This window comes from Crotalus tigris, unplaced genomic scaffold (assembly GCF_016545835.1).
Source record: "Crotalus tigris isolate CLP2741 ecotype Arizona unplaced genomic scaffold, ASM1654583v1 scf7180000023830.6690815, whole genome shotgun sequence".
NCBI classification, from domain to species: Eukaryota; Metazoa; Chordata; class Lepidosauria; order Squamata; family Viperidae; genus Crotalus; species Crotalus tigris.
In genome coordinates, this window is record NW_024100214.1 from 965,001 (window position 1) to 978,817 (window position 13,817).

Consider the following 13,817-nt stretch of genomic DNA (forward strand, 5'->3'; position numbering starts at 1 on the left):
CATCATCTGTCTCTCTCTCTTACACACACACACACACACACACACACACACACACACACACACACACATCATCTATCATCTATCTATCAAATTTTGAAATTACCCATCTCTTTCACAAATGGACTGTGGGCGATGTATAAATAAAACATTAAAACATAAAAAGTATATAAAATTTAAAAAGAGGCTACAGTGATTGAAATTCAACATTAACCTTTAAATAAAAGATGGCGGGGGGTGTTTTTCAGGGCACTAACCAGCCCCACTGCATGTTCCTCTGTGAGTCCCAAGCAAGACAGCACAGCCATGATTCCAAACCTTTCCAAAAGGTCAGGAGAGTGGGGGCTCATCTCACCTCTGGGTAGGAAGGGGAATGTTTCAAAGGTTTGGGGTTCTCTTCCTGGACCCCACCGGTCTAAATTCTTTAACTGATGAGGTCTGCAACAGCTATGCTGAATCCAATGCATTGGTAGGACTCTGAGTTGGAGAAGTCCCCTCTAAACCATGCAGTTACCAAGCCAAGTTGATTTTCTCTCTGAAAGGGGTAGTCTAGGGGAAATGAGCCAGCAAATGATAGCTTCTGTGGGATGGTTAAAGTTGAAATACTGGCACTGGAGAGAATGTTTAAGGCCATTCATGTTCTAATTTGTGCTCTCCTAGAGTTGTTCTGAATTAAATTGACGGGAAGGAACAGAAGGTTCAATCATGGATCTCACCCTAGAGTTCTTTTTTTATTGGGCTTGCAGTCTCTTAAGCAGCTTATTATACTGGCTCGATGCTTTAGCGCTTGATTATTCTAGCCAACAATAGAATTATAATGTAAATCAGTAAGTTAAGTGCATTTCTCCACCCACCCTATCCCAGCTACTTAAGGTTCATCTTATACCAGTAGTGTCTATAAGAGAGTGAAGCAGCTCAGGCTGATGAAAGCAATATCATGATTTTTTTTCAAGTGCATTTCAATACCACACACACACACACACACACACACAACCTAAAATACAGAGTTTGTGCTGCAGATGCTGCTTTCATCATTCAGATGAAATTAGCCCAGATGGCGCAGTGGTTAGAATGCGGTACTGCAGGCAAACTCTGCCCACAGCCCTGGAGTTCAATCCTGATGGAGCCCAAGGTTGACTCATCCTTCCATCCTTCTGAGGTCACTAAAATGAGGACCCAGATTGTTGAGGACAATATGCTGACTTTGTAAACTGCCCAGAGAATGCTGTAAAGCACTATGGGTGGCATATAAATCTAAGTGCTATATTGCTATTGCTATTAGAAAGATTGGATGGATAGTGCTCCTTATAATCCTGCTCTAGTTTAAGGACTTTCTCCAAGGAGCCATGGGATTGAATCTTCACTCAATCTTCACTCAAGAGCCAAGGTGGCGCAGCAGTTAGAGTGCAGTACTGCAGGCCACTTTAGCTGACTGTGTTCAGCAGGTCAGCGGTTCAAATCTCACCGGCTCAAGGTTGACTCAGCCTTCCATCCTTCCGGGGTAGGTAAAATGAGGACCCAGATTGTTGGGGGCAATGTAAATATATATATATATATATATACATTGCTTATTGGTGTATACCGCTTAGAGAGTGCTTGCATTTAAAGCGGTATATAAGTCTCATAAATAAATAAATAAATAAATAAATTTAGTCCTACCTCTTCTTTCACAGCATCATGGGGCGGATAAACCTGGAAGTTCAGTTATCAGCATGCTACTTGCATAGGGCGATGCAAAGAGAATGCCAGATTTATCAACCAGTGTGTTTCCAAAATATTCTATAGAAATATAGTGGTAGATAAGACCAGAGGAATATTGTGACAGGTGTCAATTGTGTTTGTTATATGACTGGGTAACACTTTTCTCAGCAGCTTCCATAGTGAACACATTTCCCTTGAAGAGAAGATATGTGTCATATTATTGGGTCTATTATATTTATGGCTCAAATTATCCTACTTTGGTCATATTATGTGAAGACCCAGCTCTCTGGAGAAGGATCTGATGCTGGAAAAGATGGAAGGAAAAAGACGAAGAGAATGACCTATAGCAAGGTGGGTGGACTCAGTTATACCTATGATGGGTGTATGTTAGACGACCTCAAAAACCAGGTTAAGGACAGATCATCATGGAGAAAATCTATCTATGTGGTTGCTAGGAGTCGAAAGCAACTTGATGACACATAATCATATATTTATGGGCATTCGTAGAGTTAAGAAAGCATTAAATCTCAGGAAAAATGATGTCTTTTGGTAGCATCAGTATTCTAATGTATTTATGACATATGAGTGTCAATATGTCTAGCATCTAGGTAGTAAACCTATTAAAATGAATCACTGATAAAGGAAGGCACTATTAAATTGAGCATTATAATAGCTATGCAGATTCATGATTATATTTACACTGTTGTAAATAAACTTTGCAACTACAATACTGGGGAGTTACAAGAGAATCATTGCAATCTTTACCTTCCAAGTAATATGCACATTTGTGAAAAGTTATTTTTGGATGGAATTTGCCCATATAATAAATTTGTGAACTATTTAAAATATATATTCTACATCCTTGGATTCACTTATTCTGCTTGAATATTCTGTGACTAGAGTTCTTAGTATGTGAGACTATCAGATAGAGGAATGTGGCAAACTAAATCTATCATAATACAGAGCACGTTATAAAGACAAGTTAGGTGCTCATTACCAATAGAATAGAATATTTGTACTCAGGAATGAACTGTTGGGTCTTTGGTGCTCTCTGAGCATGGTTGGTGCTCATTAAAATCGTTGGTGACACAGGTCATCTTCTGATGGATTTTATGTTATAGCTATACAGAACCTGTGCATACCAACCCTACTACAATATTGTATGTTGTAGTAGGGTTGGTATCTGAGAAGGTGAAGAATTGGACTGTATATCCTGGTTAGTTTTGCAACAATTGTGATATGAGGCTAGCACAAATGTTTCTGTAGTATGGATACTGGAAAAGTAGATGTTCTGTACTTTCTTCATGACCAGTGTCACAGGGACATTGCCTCTCTGGCTAGGGGATCTTCCTGTACAGGCCTTTAAAAACAGCAGAGAGGAGGACATGACTTTGTGCCCGAGTAAATGTCCTCTGTGGGGTCCTTGATGTTCCTCAAACTTGGTTATTTTCTTGCAGATGTTATTAATACCACTTTACAATGCCTTGGTAAGGCCACACTTGGAATACTGCATCCAGTTTTGGTCACCACGATGTAAAAAAGATGTTGAGTCTCTAGAAAGAGTACAGAGAAGAGCAACAAAGATGATTAGGGGACTGGAAGCTAAAACATATAAGGAACGGTTGCTGGAATTGGGTATGTCTAATTTAACGAAGAGAAGGACAAGGGGGGACATGATAGCAGTATTGCAATATCTCAAGAGCTGCCCCAAAGAAGAGGAAGTCAAGCTATTATCCAAGCACCTGAAGGCAGGACAAGAAGCAACGGATGGAAACTAACCAAAGAGAGAAGCAACCTACAACTAAGGAGAAACTTCCTGACAGTTAGAACAATTAACCAGTGAAACAACCTGCCTCCAGAAGTGGTGAATGTGCCAACACTGTAAGTTTTTAAGAAGAGACTGGACAGCCATTTGTCTGAAATGGTGTAGGGTTCCTGCCTGAGCAGGGGGTTGGACTCGATGAACCTCCAAGGTTCCCTTCCAACTCTCTTCCAACTTCTTCTTCTTCTTCTTCTCTTCTTCTTCTCTCTTCTTCTTCCTTCTTCTTCTTCTTCTTCTTCTTCTTCTTCTTCTTCTCTTTCTTCTTCTTCTTCTTCTTCTTCTTCTTCTTCTTCTTCTTCCTTCTTCTTCTTCTTATTATTATTATTATTATTATTATTATTATTATTATTATTATTATTATTATGGAATGAGGATTGCTGTTTATACATAAGTGACTTGCCTTGACAGTCTTGGAGTCAGGAATGTTCTTGATAGTTCCTTGATTAGGCTGTTGTTTACTACTCGTTTGTCTGATTTGGTAGCTACCACCAAGCTCAGAGAGTACCAAGGACCCCACAGTTCAACCCTGAGCTACCAATATTCTCTTGCAAAGAACAGTCTTTGGCATTGGAGCCACAGGCTAATGAACTAATCTTCATCAGAACTTGTGGCAATGTGGATATGCCCCATACTGCAAACACTTGGTATTTGTAACCAGGATAGCTAAAGTGTTTTAATCCCAAACCAGAAAACTCCTCAAGTACTCCCCACCAACATCTCTAGCAGGAAAAAATATACTGACATGTGGGCAATTAACAATTTGCTAGCTTTCCTGCAAATCTGCAGTTCGTGTAAGGCTTCCCTGTTTTATCAGATCAGATTGGCTGTCACTTTATTTTTTTATTTTTAATTAAGGCTATAATTTGAAAAAAATACAGATATGGGAATATATATGCACTAACACCTAAGATTAAAAAGTGTTTCAATACCCTATGAAGAAGGATGTTGGATTTCTGAGGTTTTCTTTTAAGAGCAATTTTAATAATTTAACCCTCCTTCAAGAACTATTAGTTTTTCCTAAAGTGCTTGAAAAAAAGATTTTAAAGACTCACTGAGGGAAAAGACAACAAAAACCACATACTCATAAATTCTTTAAGTTCTGTAATACCATGGCTACACGATGCCATCATGTTGATGGAACCTGGAAGCTTGTATGTAAAAAAAGATTAGGATATACACCTACACACTTTCCTTATGTTTCTCTAATCCTAAAACTATTCTATGCAGCCTGTTAGGTGCATAGATAGTCCTCAGCAAATTGATAAAGCAGCATCTGCGTGAACAGATTGTGTTGTGTTGAGCTTATTCCTGAACCACTAAGAAAATAGCTTAGCTAAATTCATCTTTTCCTGTTCCAGGGAGATGGGTGGCATATAAATTTAATTTCTTACAGGTAGTCCTTGAAAACAATTTGTTTAGTGACCATTGAAAGTTACAATGGCATGAAAAAAGTGACTTATGGTTAGTTTTCACACTGACAACTGTTGATGTATCCCCATGGCCATGTGATCAAAATTAGTATTAGTACCGCTTTATAAAACCCTAGTGAGACCACACCTGGAATACTGCAACCAATTTTGGTCACCATACTACAAAAAAGATGTTGAAAAGGTTCAGAGAAGAGCAACTAAGATGATCAAAGGCCTGGAAACTAAAACATATGAAGAACGGCTGTGGAACTTGGGTTTGGCTAGTCTAAAGAAAAGAAGAAATAGGGGAGACATGATAGCAGTGTTCCAGTGTTTGAGGGGCTGCCACAAAGAAGAGGGGGTCAACTTATTTTCCAAAGCACCAGAGGGCAGGACAAGAAACAATGGTTGGAAACTAATCAAAGAGAGAAGCAACCTGGAATTAAGGAGAAACTTCCTAACAGTGAGGACAATTAACCAGTGGAAGAGCTTGCCTGCAGACATCATGGTGTTCCATCATTGGAGGTTTTTAAGAGACTAGACAGTCACTTATCTGAAATGGTATAGGTTCTTCTGCTTGAGCAGGGGGTTGGATTAGAAGAGTAGAAGTCCTCCAAGGTCCCTTCCAGCATTATTCTATTCAAATTCAGGCACTTGGCAACTGGCATGCATTTATGATAGCTACTCTGTCTGGGGTCACATGATCACCATTTGTAACCTTCCCAGCTGGCTTCTGACAAGCAATGTCAATGGGGGAAGCCAAATTTGTTTAACAACCACAAGATCCACTTGACCAGGGGTCTTCAAACTTGGCCCTTTTATGACTTGTGGACTTCAACTCCCAGAATTCCTCAGCCAGCATGCCTGGCTGAGGAATTCTGGGAGTTGAAGTCCACAAGTCATAAAGGGGCCACGTTTGAAGACCCCTGCACTTAACAGTTGCAATGATTCGTTAACAACTGTTAAAAAAAGTCAGTGAATGGGGCAAAACTCACTTAAAACTGCCTTGCTTAGCAATAGAACTTTTGGGCTCAGTTATAATTGTTAACTAGAGGACTGCCTTTAATTAATTAATACATTGTGGAATAGTCTCCCTGTGACAATCAGGCTAGCTTCCTCTTTGCTGATTTCCACAAGCTCCTAAAGACTGAACCTTTTTGATTGAAGTTGTGGTGGCCACCTTTCATATTCTAGTATATTCTTGTTGTATTGCTTGGGGTCATTTTCTATTGTGTTATGAGCCATGAGACTCAGTTTTGATTGTGGTAGTGTTCAAATATATTTAGTCATCTTCAAGAACATTATCTTCATCATCTTTATATCAACACTAAAAAGGTAAGTAGGACCCAGATTCACTCTTTTAGGCAATAAGATATTTATTTTATTTGTTAAAGATATTTGCTGCCTCTCTCACCATGGGGATACTCTGGGGAAGTACAACAATTACAAAAAAGATGTTGAGACTTTGGAAAAAGGGCAAAAAGGAGCAAGTAAGATGGTTCAAAGCCTGGAAACAAAAAGGTATGAAGAATAGTTGCAGGAATTGGGTATGGCTAATCTAGAAAAAAATACTAGGAGTGACATGCTAGCAGTATTCCAATATTTTCCAAAACACCAGAAGGCAAGACATGAAACCATGGATGGAAACTAATCAAGGAGAGAAATAATCCTGGAATTAAGGAGAAATTTCCTAATAGTGGGGATAATTAACCAGTGGAACAGCTTGCCCTCAGAAGTTGTGGGTGCTCCATCACTGGAGGCTTTTAAGAAGAGATTGGACGGCCACTTGTCTGAAGTGGTATAGGATCTCCTGCTTGAGCAGGGGGTTGGATTAGAAGACCTCTAAAGTCCCTTCCAACTCTATTCTGATTGACTGAAAAAAAGTATAAACCTAACAGTAGTAAAGTAATGGATCAGCAGAATAAACAATGAAAAAGAAAGCAATGATACAGCCATATGTGAATAAAAAAATCTAGAAGTTGGTAGACAAGTCCTATGACCTACACATCTTTCTTTTCAAGAAGAAAAATGCATAGGAATCTGTCATTGCTGAATGATAGGGCTGGATACTCAACTCTGCTGGATGTTAAGCCAACCCTGGAAAAGTGTTTTGTAGGCCATTGCACAAATGTATATTTATGATTGGATGGCAAATTCATGCATGCTGCTAGTGTAGGAACAGTGTGACTGTCCAAAACTCCATCTTTGTTTAAACTCCATTTTTTTTGGGGGGGGGTTCAGTTTCACTTTTGGCACCCCTCACTCTGCTTGTACATCCGTGGAAGAATCTTGTGGCTGTCATAAGCAAAGAGGTCTAAGCAGGCCCTTAGCCAATTCAGAACTAATTCCCTTTTCAAGTTATAGATAAATTAGCTGGAAAGTTTTGTATATATATTTGCCAACTTTATCAGTTCTGTATACTTATTTGCCAGTTTTATTAAGACAAGGATGTTTTGTGTAATATTTTTGCAAGGAACCCACCTTTGGGGGAGGCTCTGCCCATGGCAGGGGTATGAAAAAGCTACTGCCTGCTACCTCCAGCTTGCTAATGATCATGTGCCTTGTTTTTTCAAGTGTGTGAAAGCTGTGCTAATTTGTGTATTAGAGGCTCCTAGCACACCTTTTTGTTGCTGTAGTGAATTAACAAGTTGTAATTTCCTTGTCTGGTGTGATAATTGGTTCCTTCACACCAGGTTAAAAATAAATAAATAAATGGTCCCAGCATTAGACTAGACCACCACACACCCATTTTTATACTTTAAAAAAAAAAAAGTGATGGTGTTTTTTTGTGTGAAACTCTAATGAGTCCATAGCTCCATAAGTGCAGCGTAATCCTTGTGACAATAGCAAGAGTGATCTAGCTAGTTTATAGCCCACTTTGTGCAAAGTGACTTATAAATTGGGTTTGAGATTTTCTGGCTTCATCCTGAGAGGTGTCACACTGGAACCTACATCTTGGTACCTACTCCAGAGAGCCCAAGCATTGCATCACCTATTCCTCTTCTTAATTGTGTGTGTGTGTGTGTATGTGTGTGTATCTGCATCTGTATCTGTGCTCAGATGATTTTGCCACTACAGCATTCAGTTAATCCTCGACTTACAGTCATTCATTCAGTGATCATTCAATGTTACAACCTCACTGAAAAAGTGATTTATGACCATTTTTCACACTTACGACAGTTGTAGCATCCCTGTGGTCACATGGTCAAAATTCACTCTTGCCAACTGGCATGATGATTGCTGTGTTCCAGGGTGTGTCATGTGATCCCCTTTTGCAACCTTCTGACAAGCAAAGTCAGAAAGATTCCCTTAACAACCGTGTTACTAACTTAGCAGAAACAATTAACCAGTGGAACAACCTGCCTCCAGAAGCGGTGAATGCTCTAACACTGGAAGTTTTTAAGAAGAGACTGGACAGCCATTTGTCCGAAATGGTGTAGGGTTTCCTGCAGGGGGTTGGACTACATGACCTCCCTTCCAACATTATTGTTATTGTTATTGAACAACTGTGGCAAGAAAGATGGTAAAAATGGGACTAAACTCACTTAACAACTGCCTTGCTTAGCAACAAAAATGTGGTCATAAGTCAAGGACTATCTGTGGTTGTTTGGCAGTCATTGTAACCGATCCTTAGTTTAGATAACATCCCAAAAATATTAAGGAGGAAATGGATTTCCTGTTTACTCCATGCAGGGCCCAGCTGTGCTAGAATCCCAATCCACATTCCCACAAATAAACATGCATACAACTTGCCCATCCTTTGTGCCGGTCACATTTCCTGTCCACCAAAGTTACATTTAAAAGTAGTTTAAAAAACAGCCCCCAAATGTCAGCAACATTCCAGCCTCTACTATATCAGGAATGATTTAGGTCCCCAAAAGCTGCATAAGTTTTTGGGGAAAATAGAAAAGACGGGTCCCCAGCATTGTACAGGTAGTCCTTGACTTACAACCATTCATTTAGCAACTGTTTGACTGTTTTAGCCATAATGGCACTTAACAAAGTGACTTATGATCAGTCCTCACACTTGTGACTATTGAAGCATCCCTACAGTCAAAATTTGGGTGCATGGCAGTGCCAACATCTACAATGGTTGCAGTGTTCCTGAGTCATATGATCCCTATTTGTGACTTCCCAGCCAGCTTCTGAGAAACAAAGTCAATAGAAGCTGGATTTGCTTAAAATGGCATGATTCACTTAACAACTGTATTGATTCACTTAACAATCATAGCAAAATGGTCATAAAATGGGGAGCAATTTACTTAACAACTGTGGCAAGAAAGATGGTAAAGTGGGGCAAAAATCAATTAACAATTGCCTTGCTTAGCACCAAAAATTCTGATCCTAATAGTGATTGTAAGTTGGGGACACAACAAGTAAGTCAAGGATGCAACAGCAGCTGCGAGAGAGATCTAGGAGTCCTGGGAGAGAAACACTTAAATATGAGCCAGCAATGTACTGCAGCCACCAAAAAAGCCAATGTATCCCTAGGCTGCCTTAACAGAGGGATAGAATCAAGGTCACGTGAATACCACTCTATAATGCCTTGGCAAGACCATACTTGGAATACTGCATCCAGTTTTAGTCACCACAATATAAAAAAAGATGTTGGAACTTTGGAAAGAGTGCAGAGAAGATCAACAAAGATCATTAAGAGGTTGGGGGGCTAAAACATACGAAAAACAGTTGCAGGAATTGAGTACGTCTAGTTTAATGAAAAGAAGGACCAGGGGTGACATGATAGCAGTTTTCCAATATCTAAGGGGCTGTCACAAAGAAGAGGGGGATCTTCTTTGTGGCAGGACCAGGAGGCAGGACAAGAAACAATGGAAAGGGATAAAAACCAGGGGAATCCAAAGGAGATCTGGTGTCCTTTGGCCTTTCCCAAAGCCATTGGTTGTAATTGCTTCTATTCCCTGTGGCAGTCCTGAAAGCTATTTTGCAGTCAGGAAGAAATGCTCCATTGATACCATTCAGCAGGTTCCTCTGGGAAAGCTCATTTTTCTTGGGTCAAGGTAGCATTATAACAAAACACCCTTAGCCGTTTTCAGCCGAAAATGCATCAACAATAAAAAATTCCTATGGATAATCCATATACAAGCCTTCCGGATTACAAGACTTTGGATTCAAGCCCAGTGTTCCTTAGGACTTAATGCGAGTCCATCCTTGTGTGTTGTGCCTGTGTGTGGTGTGTGATTCTCCTCTTCCTAGAGTGAGGGCTTTTTCTTCTGCTCTCTCTTTTTCACTCTGCTGTACCCAGATATGTGGCTCAGGAATTAATCACCTGGGGAAAATGTGATTTAACTGCATTATGTATCTGACTTAGCCTCAGCCTCTTTCACAGTCAGAATCCCATAAACCAATTTAGCCACAATGTTTACAGGTTTCACATGCACATCGTCTGGCCAGCAGCCTATTCTTCCCAAATCCAAAGCAAAACTAAGCTCATTAGAAGCAATCCGATTTGCCATGGGTCCATTACTTCAGGGACTAGGTGAGAAATCCAATAGAAAAAAGAAGGTTGGACCCCAGGAAGGAAGTGATAGAAAACAGGAAAAGTTAATAATAATAATAATAATAATAATAATAATAATAATAATAATAATAATAATAATAATAATAATATCATTTGCCTGTAAGCAAAAACTGGTGGGATCATAAAATAGAGAAAGTCATAGAAAATGATAAAATTAAACTGCTCTGGGACTTCAGAATTCAAACAGACAAGCACCTACAACATAACACCCCAGACTTAACAATTGTCGATAAGAAAGACAAAAACGTCTGGATAGTGGATGTGGCAGTGCCTGGAGATAGCAGAATAGAAGAGAAAGAACTGGAGAAGATAACAAAATACAAAGACCTACAAATAGAAATAGAAAGACTGTGGCAAAAGCAAGCAAGGGTAGTACCAATAGTCATAGGCTCCTTGGGTGCAATCCCAAAACAACTGGAGCATCACTTGAACATCATTGGCATTGACAAATTCGCTATTAGTCAATTGCAAAAGGCGGCCTTACTAGGAACTGCTTCCATCCTGCGACAATATCTGTAATACCATCAAACATCCACATCTGCCTATCCCAGGTCCTGGGTAAGGACTCGATAGGTAGACAAAATGCCAAATCCAGTCTGAACATCTGGCTGTCTGTGCGATGATCCCTAATAATAATAATAAAAATAACAATAATAATAATAACAACAACCACCACCACCACCATCACCAATATATCTCTGGGATGTTTGTAAAAAAAAAAAAAATTCCCAGCTCCAACTTCATAGCAGCTGAGTACATTTAGAACATTGAACATAGAATAAATAGAGTTGGAAGAGACCTTGGAGGTCTTCTAGTCCAACCCCTTGCTCAAGTAGGCAACCCTATATCATTTCAGACAAATGATTGTCCAGTCTCTTTTTGAAAGCCTCCAGTGATGGAGCACGCACTATTTCTGAAATTCCATTGGTTGATTGCGCTCATCATTAGGGATTTTCTCCTTAGTTCTAGGTTGCTTTCCTCCTTGGTTAGTTTCCATCCGTTGTATCTTGTCTTGCCTTTTGATGCTTTGGAAAATAGTTTGATCTCCTCATCTTTTTTGTTTAGACAGATCCTTTGGAAGATGTTTTTACTCCTCCTTTAATAAATTTTAGCACTGCATCTACTGTACCAAGAAAGGAGCAATCAGGCAAGGGACATTATAAGACTGAACTTCAGGATTGAATATCTATGACAGTGTTTCTTAACCTTGACAATTTTAAGGCATGTGGACTTCAACTCCCAGAATTCCACAGCCAGCATTGCTGGCTGTGGAATTCTGGAGAGTTGAAGTCCACATGCCTTAAAATTGTCAAGGTTGAGAAACACTGATCTATGGCTTTTTCAATGACCTCCAGTGGTGTCCACAGAGGAGAGTCTAAAAATGTCTAGAACAGTATTTCTCAACCTCGGCAACTTTAAGACATGTGGACTTCAAGTCCTAGTTTTCCCCAGGTTGGCTGGGGAATTCTGGATGTTGAAGCCTACATATCTTAAAGTTGCCAAGGTGGAGGGACACTGCTCTAAGACAGAGAGCACAACAACATGGAATTCATTTCTGTTCTATGCAATATGCATCACATTATATTGGCTTCCAGAATGCTCCCAGGGGCAATTCAAGGTGCTGCTTATTGCCTTTAAAGCTCTACTTCTACTTGCTCTTAATCGTCCCTCTGTAGAAAGTGGTAAGGACAGAGGAAGGAAAATGTGCTTTTCTCATGCAACACAGAAAATGCAAGCACTGCTGTGTCTGCTTCATCAGTGTCTCACTGTCGAACAACCTAGCCAGCCTACTTGTTAGCTGCACACCCAGGAATTTGATACTGGTAACCATCTCCACAGGTGGATCATTAATGCACGGAAAAGTGTGGCTTTGCCTGCCTTTTCTGAAATTGACAATGATCTCTTTGGTTTTTCCAGTATTTAAAGTTAGGATGTTTTCCTTACACCAGTTCACCAAACCCTCAACTTCCTTGCAATAAGCACCCTCATTGTCATCATGAATAAGATCCACTACTGTTGTATCATCTGGAACTTCGTAATATGGTTGGTGGCAAACCTAGCACAACAGTTATGGGTCAATAGGGTGAATAGCAGCGGACTTAGGACACAGCCCTGAGGAGAACCTGTGCTCAAGAAAATGGTGTTAGAAATATTTGTTCCAGCTCACACATATTGGGGTCTGTTAGTAAGAAAATCAAGAATCCAGTTGCACAAAAGAGTGTTTGTCTACTAGATGTTGGGGAATGATTGTGTTAAATGCCAAACTGAAGTCGACAAACAACAAATGCACATGAGTATTCCTTTCCTCTAAGTGCTTCAAGCTTAGATGGAGAACAGAAAAAAATAGCATCCTCCATAGAGCAATTTGGTCAGTAAGCAAACTGATGTGGGTCAAATGCTGGTGGGAGGCTGGATATGATAATGTCTTTTATCAGCTTCTCAAAGCAATTCATAATGATGGATGTCAGTGCAACCATTATTACAGCCTTTTCCAGAGAGCTAGGACTTGTATAATGTGTCTTGGAGTAGGATAATTTGAGCCTGGTCATTTGCTTAGTTGATTTGTTTGATGGTCCAACAGTTTGTTTTCTTGATTGTCTACAGTATTCTCAAGAGTCTTCCCCAACATCAAACATCAAAACTATCAGTACTCTTCCAATCCTGCTTCTTTATTTCCATGGAGTATCGCAAGGAATAATATGGTTTGCATTATTCTGATCTTTATCAGTACTGTATAGACACATCATAGTTTCTAAGGGCTTCACAGACAAAAAGCTGAGCAGAAGATACATGGTCCTTACACCAATATAAATGTATGCTTCCTTCTGCAGCATATATACTAAAATTGGAACAATACAAGTTAGCATGGCTCCTACGCAAGGATGACATGCATACAAATTTGATTAGTAGAAAATTAATAAATAAATTCTGTTCCCATAATTTATACTTTTTTCTTGGCTTAGACATTTCTGGAAAAGGACTACGGCTATTCACTGTCTAGCTTGATGTTCTTGCTCCTTTTAGCCTTCCATTCACTGCTGGGGAGAAGGTGAGAACTGATTGACAGTATTGTATTGTGTTTTTTTCCTTACTTGAACGTAGGGTGAAGAGAGGGCTGGGAGGAAGATAGCAGACTGTCAAGCGTTCCTTTTCAATCACTTATTTGAAAAAACAACAGCTCTTATTGTTTAAGCTTGACTTTTTGCCTTTTGAGTTTCTTAAAATCCTACAAATTAAGTCATAAATGCCCAATTATCACCTCATTTTCAACATTTACAAGAAATTACACATTTGCTCGTACACTCCCTGTACAATGCTGAAAATGTCATTTTAAAAAAATACAAAGCCCAAT

General features: G+C 39.6%; 1 non-coding gene across 1 annotated transcript; it reads left to right on the top strand.

Annotated features, from left to right (window-relative positions):
• Positions 1 to 13,280: 13,280 nt before the first annotated feature.
• LOC120298387 lies at positions 13,281 to 13,384 on the top strand. The gene has a single exon (XR_005554064.1). It is a non-coding gene; the product is annotated as a U6 spliceosomal RNA (small nuclear RNA).
• The last annotated feature ends 433 nt before the right edge of the window (positions 13,385 to 13,817 follow it).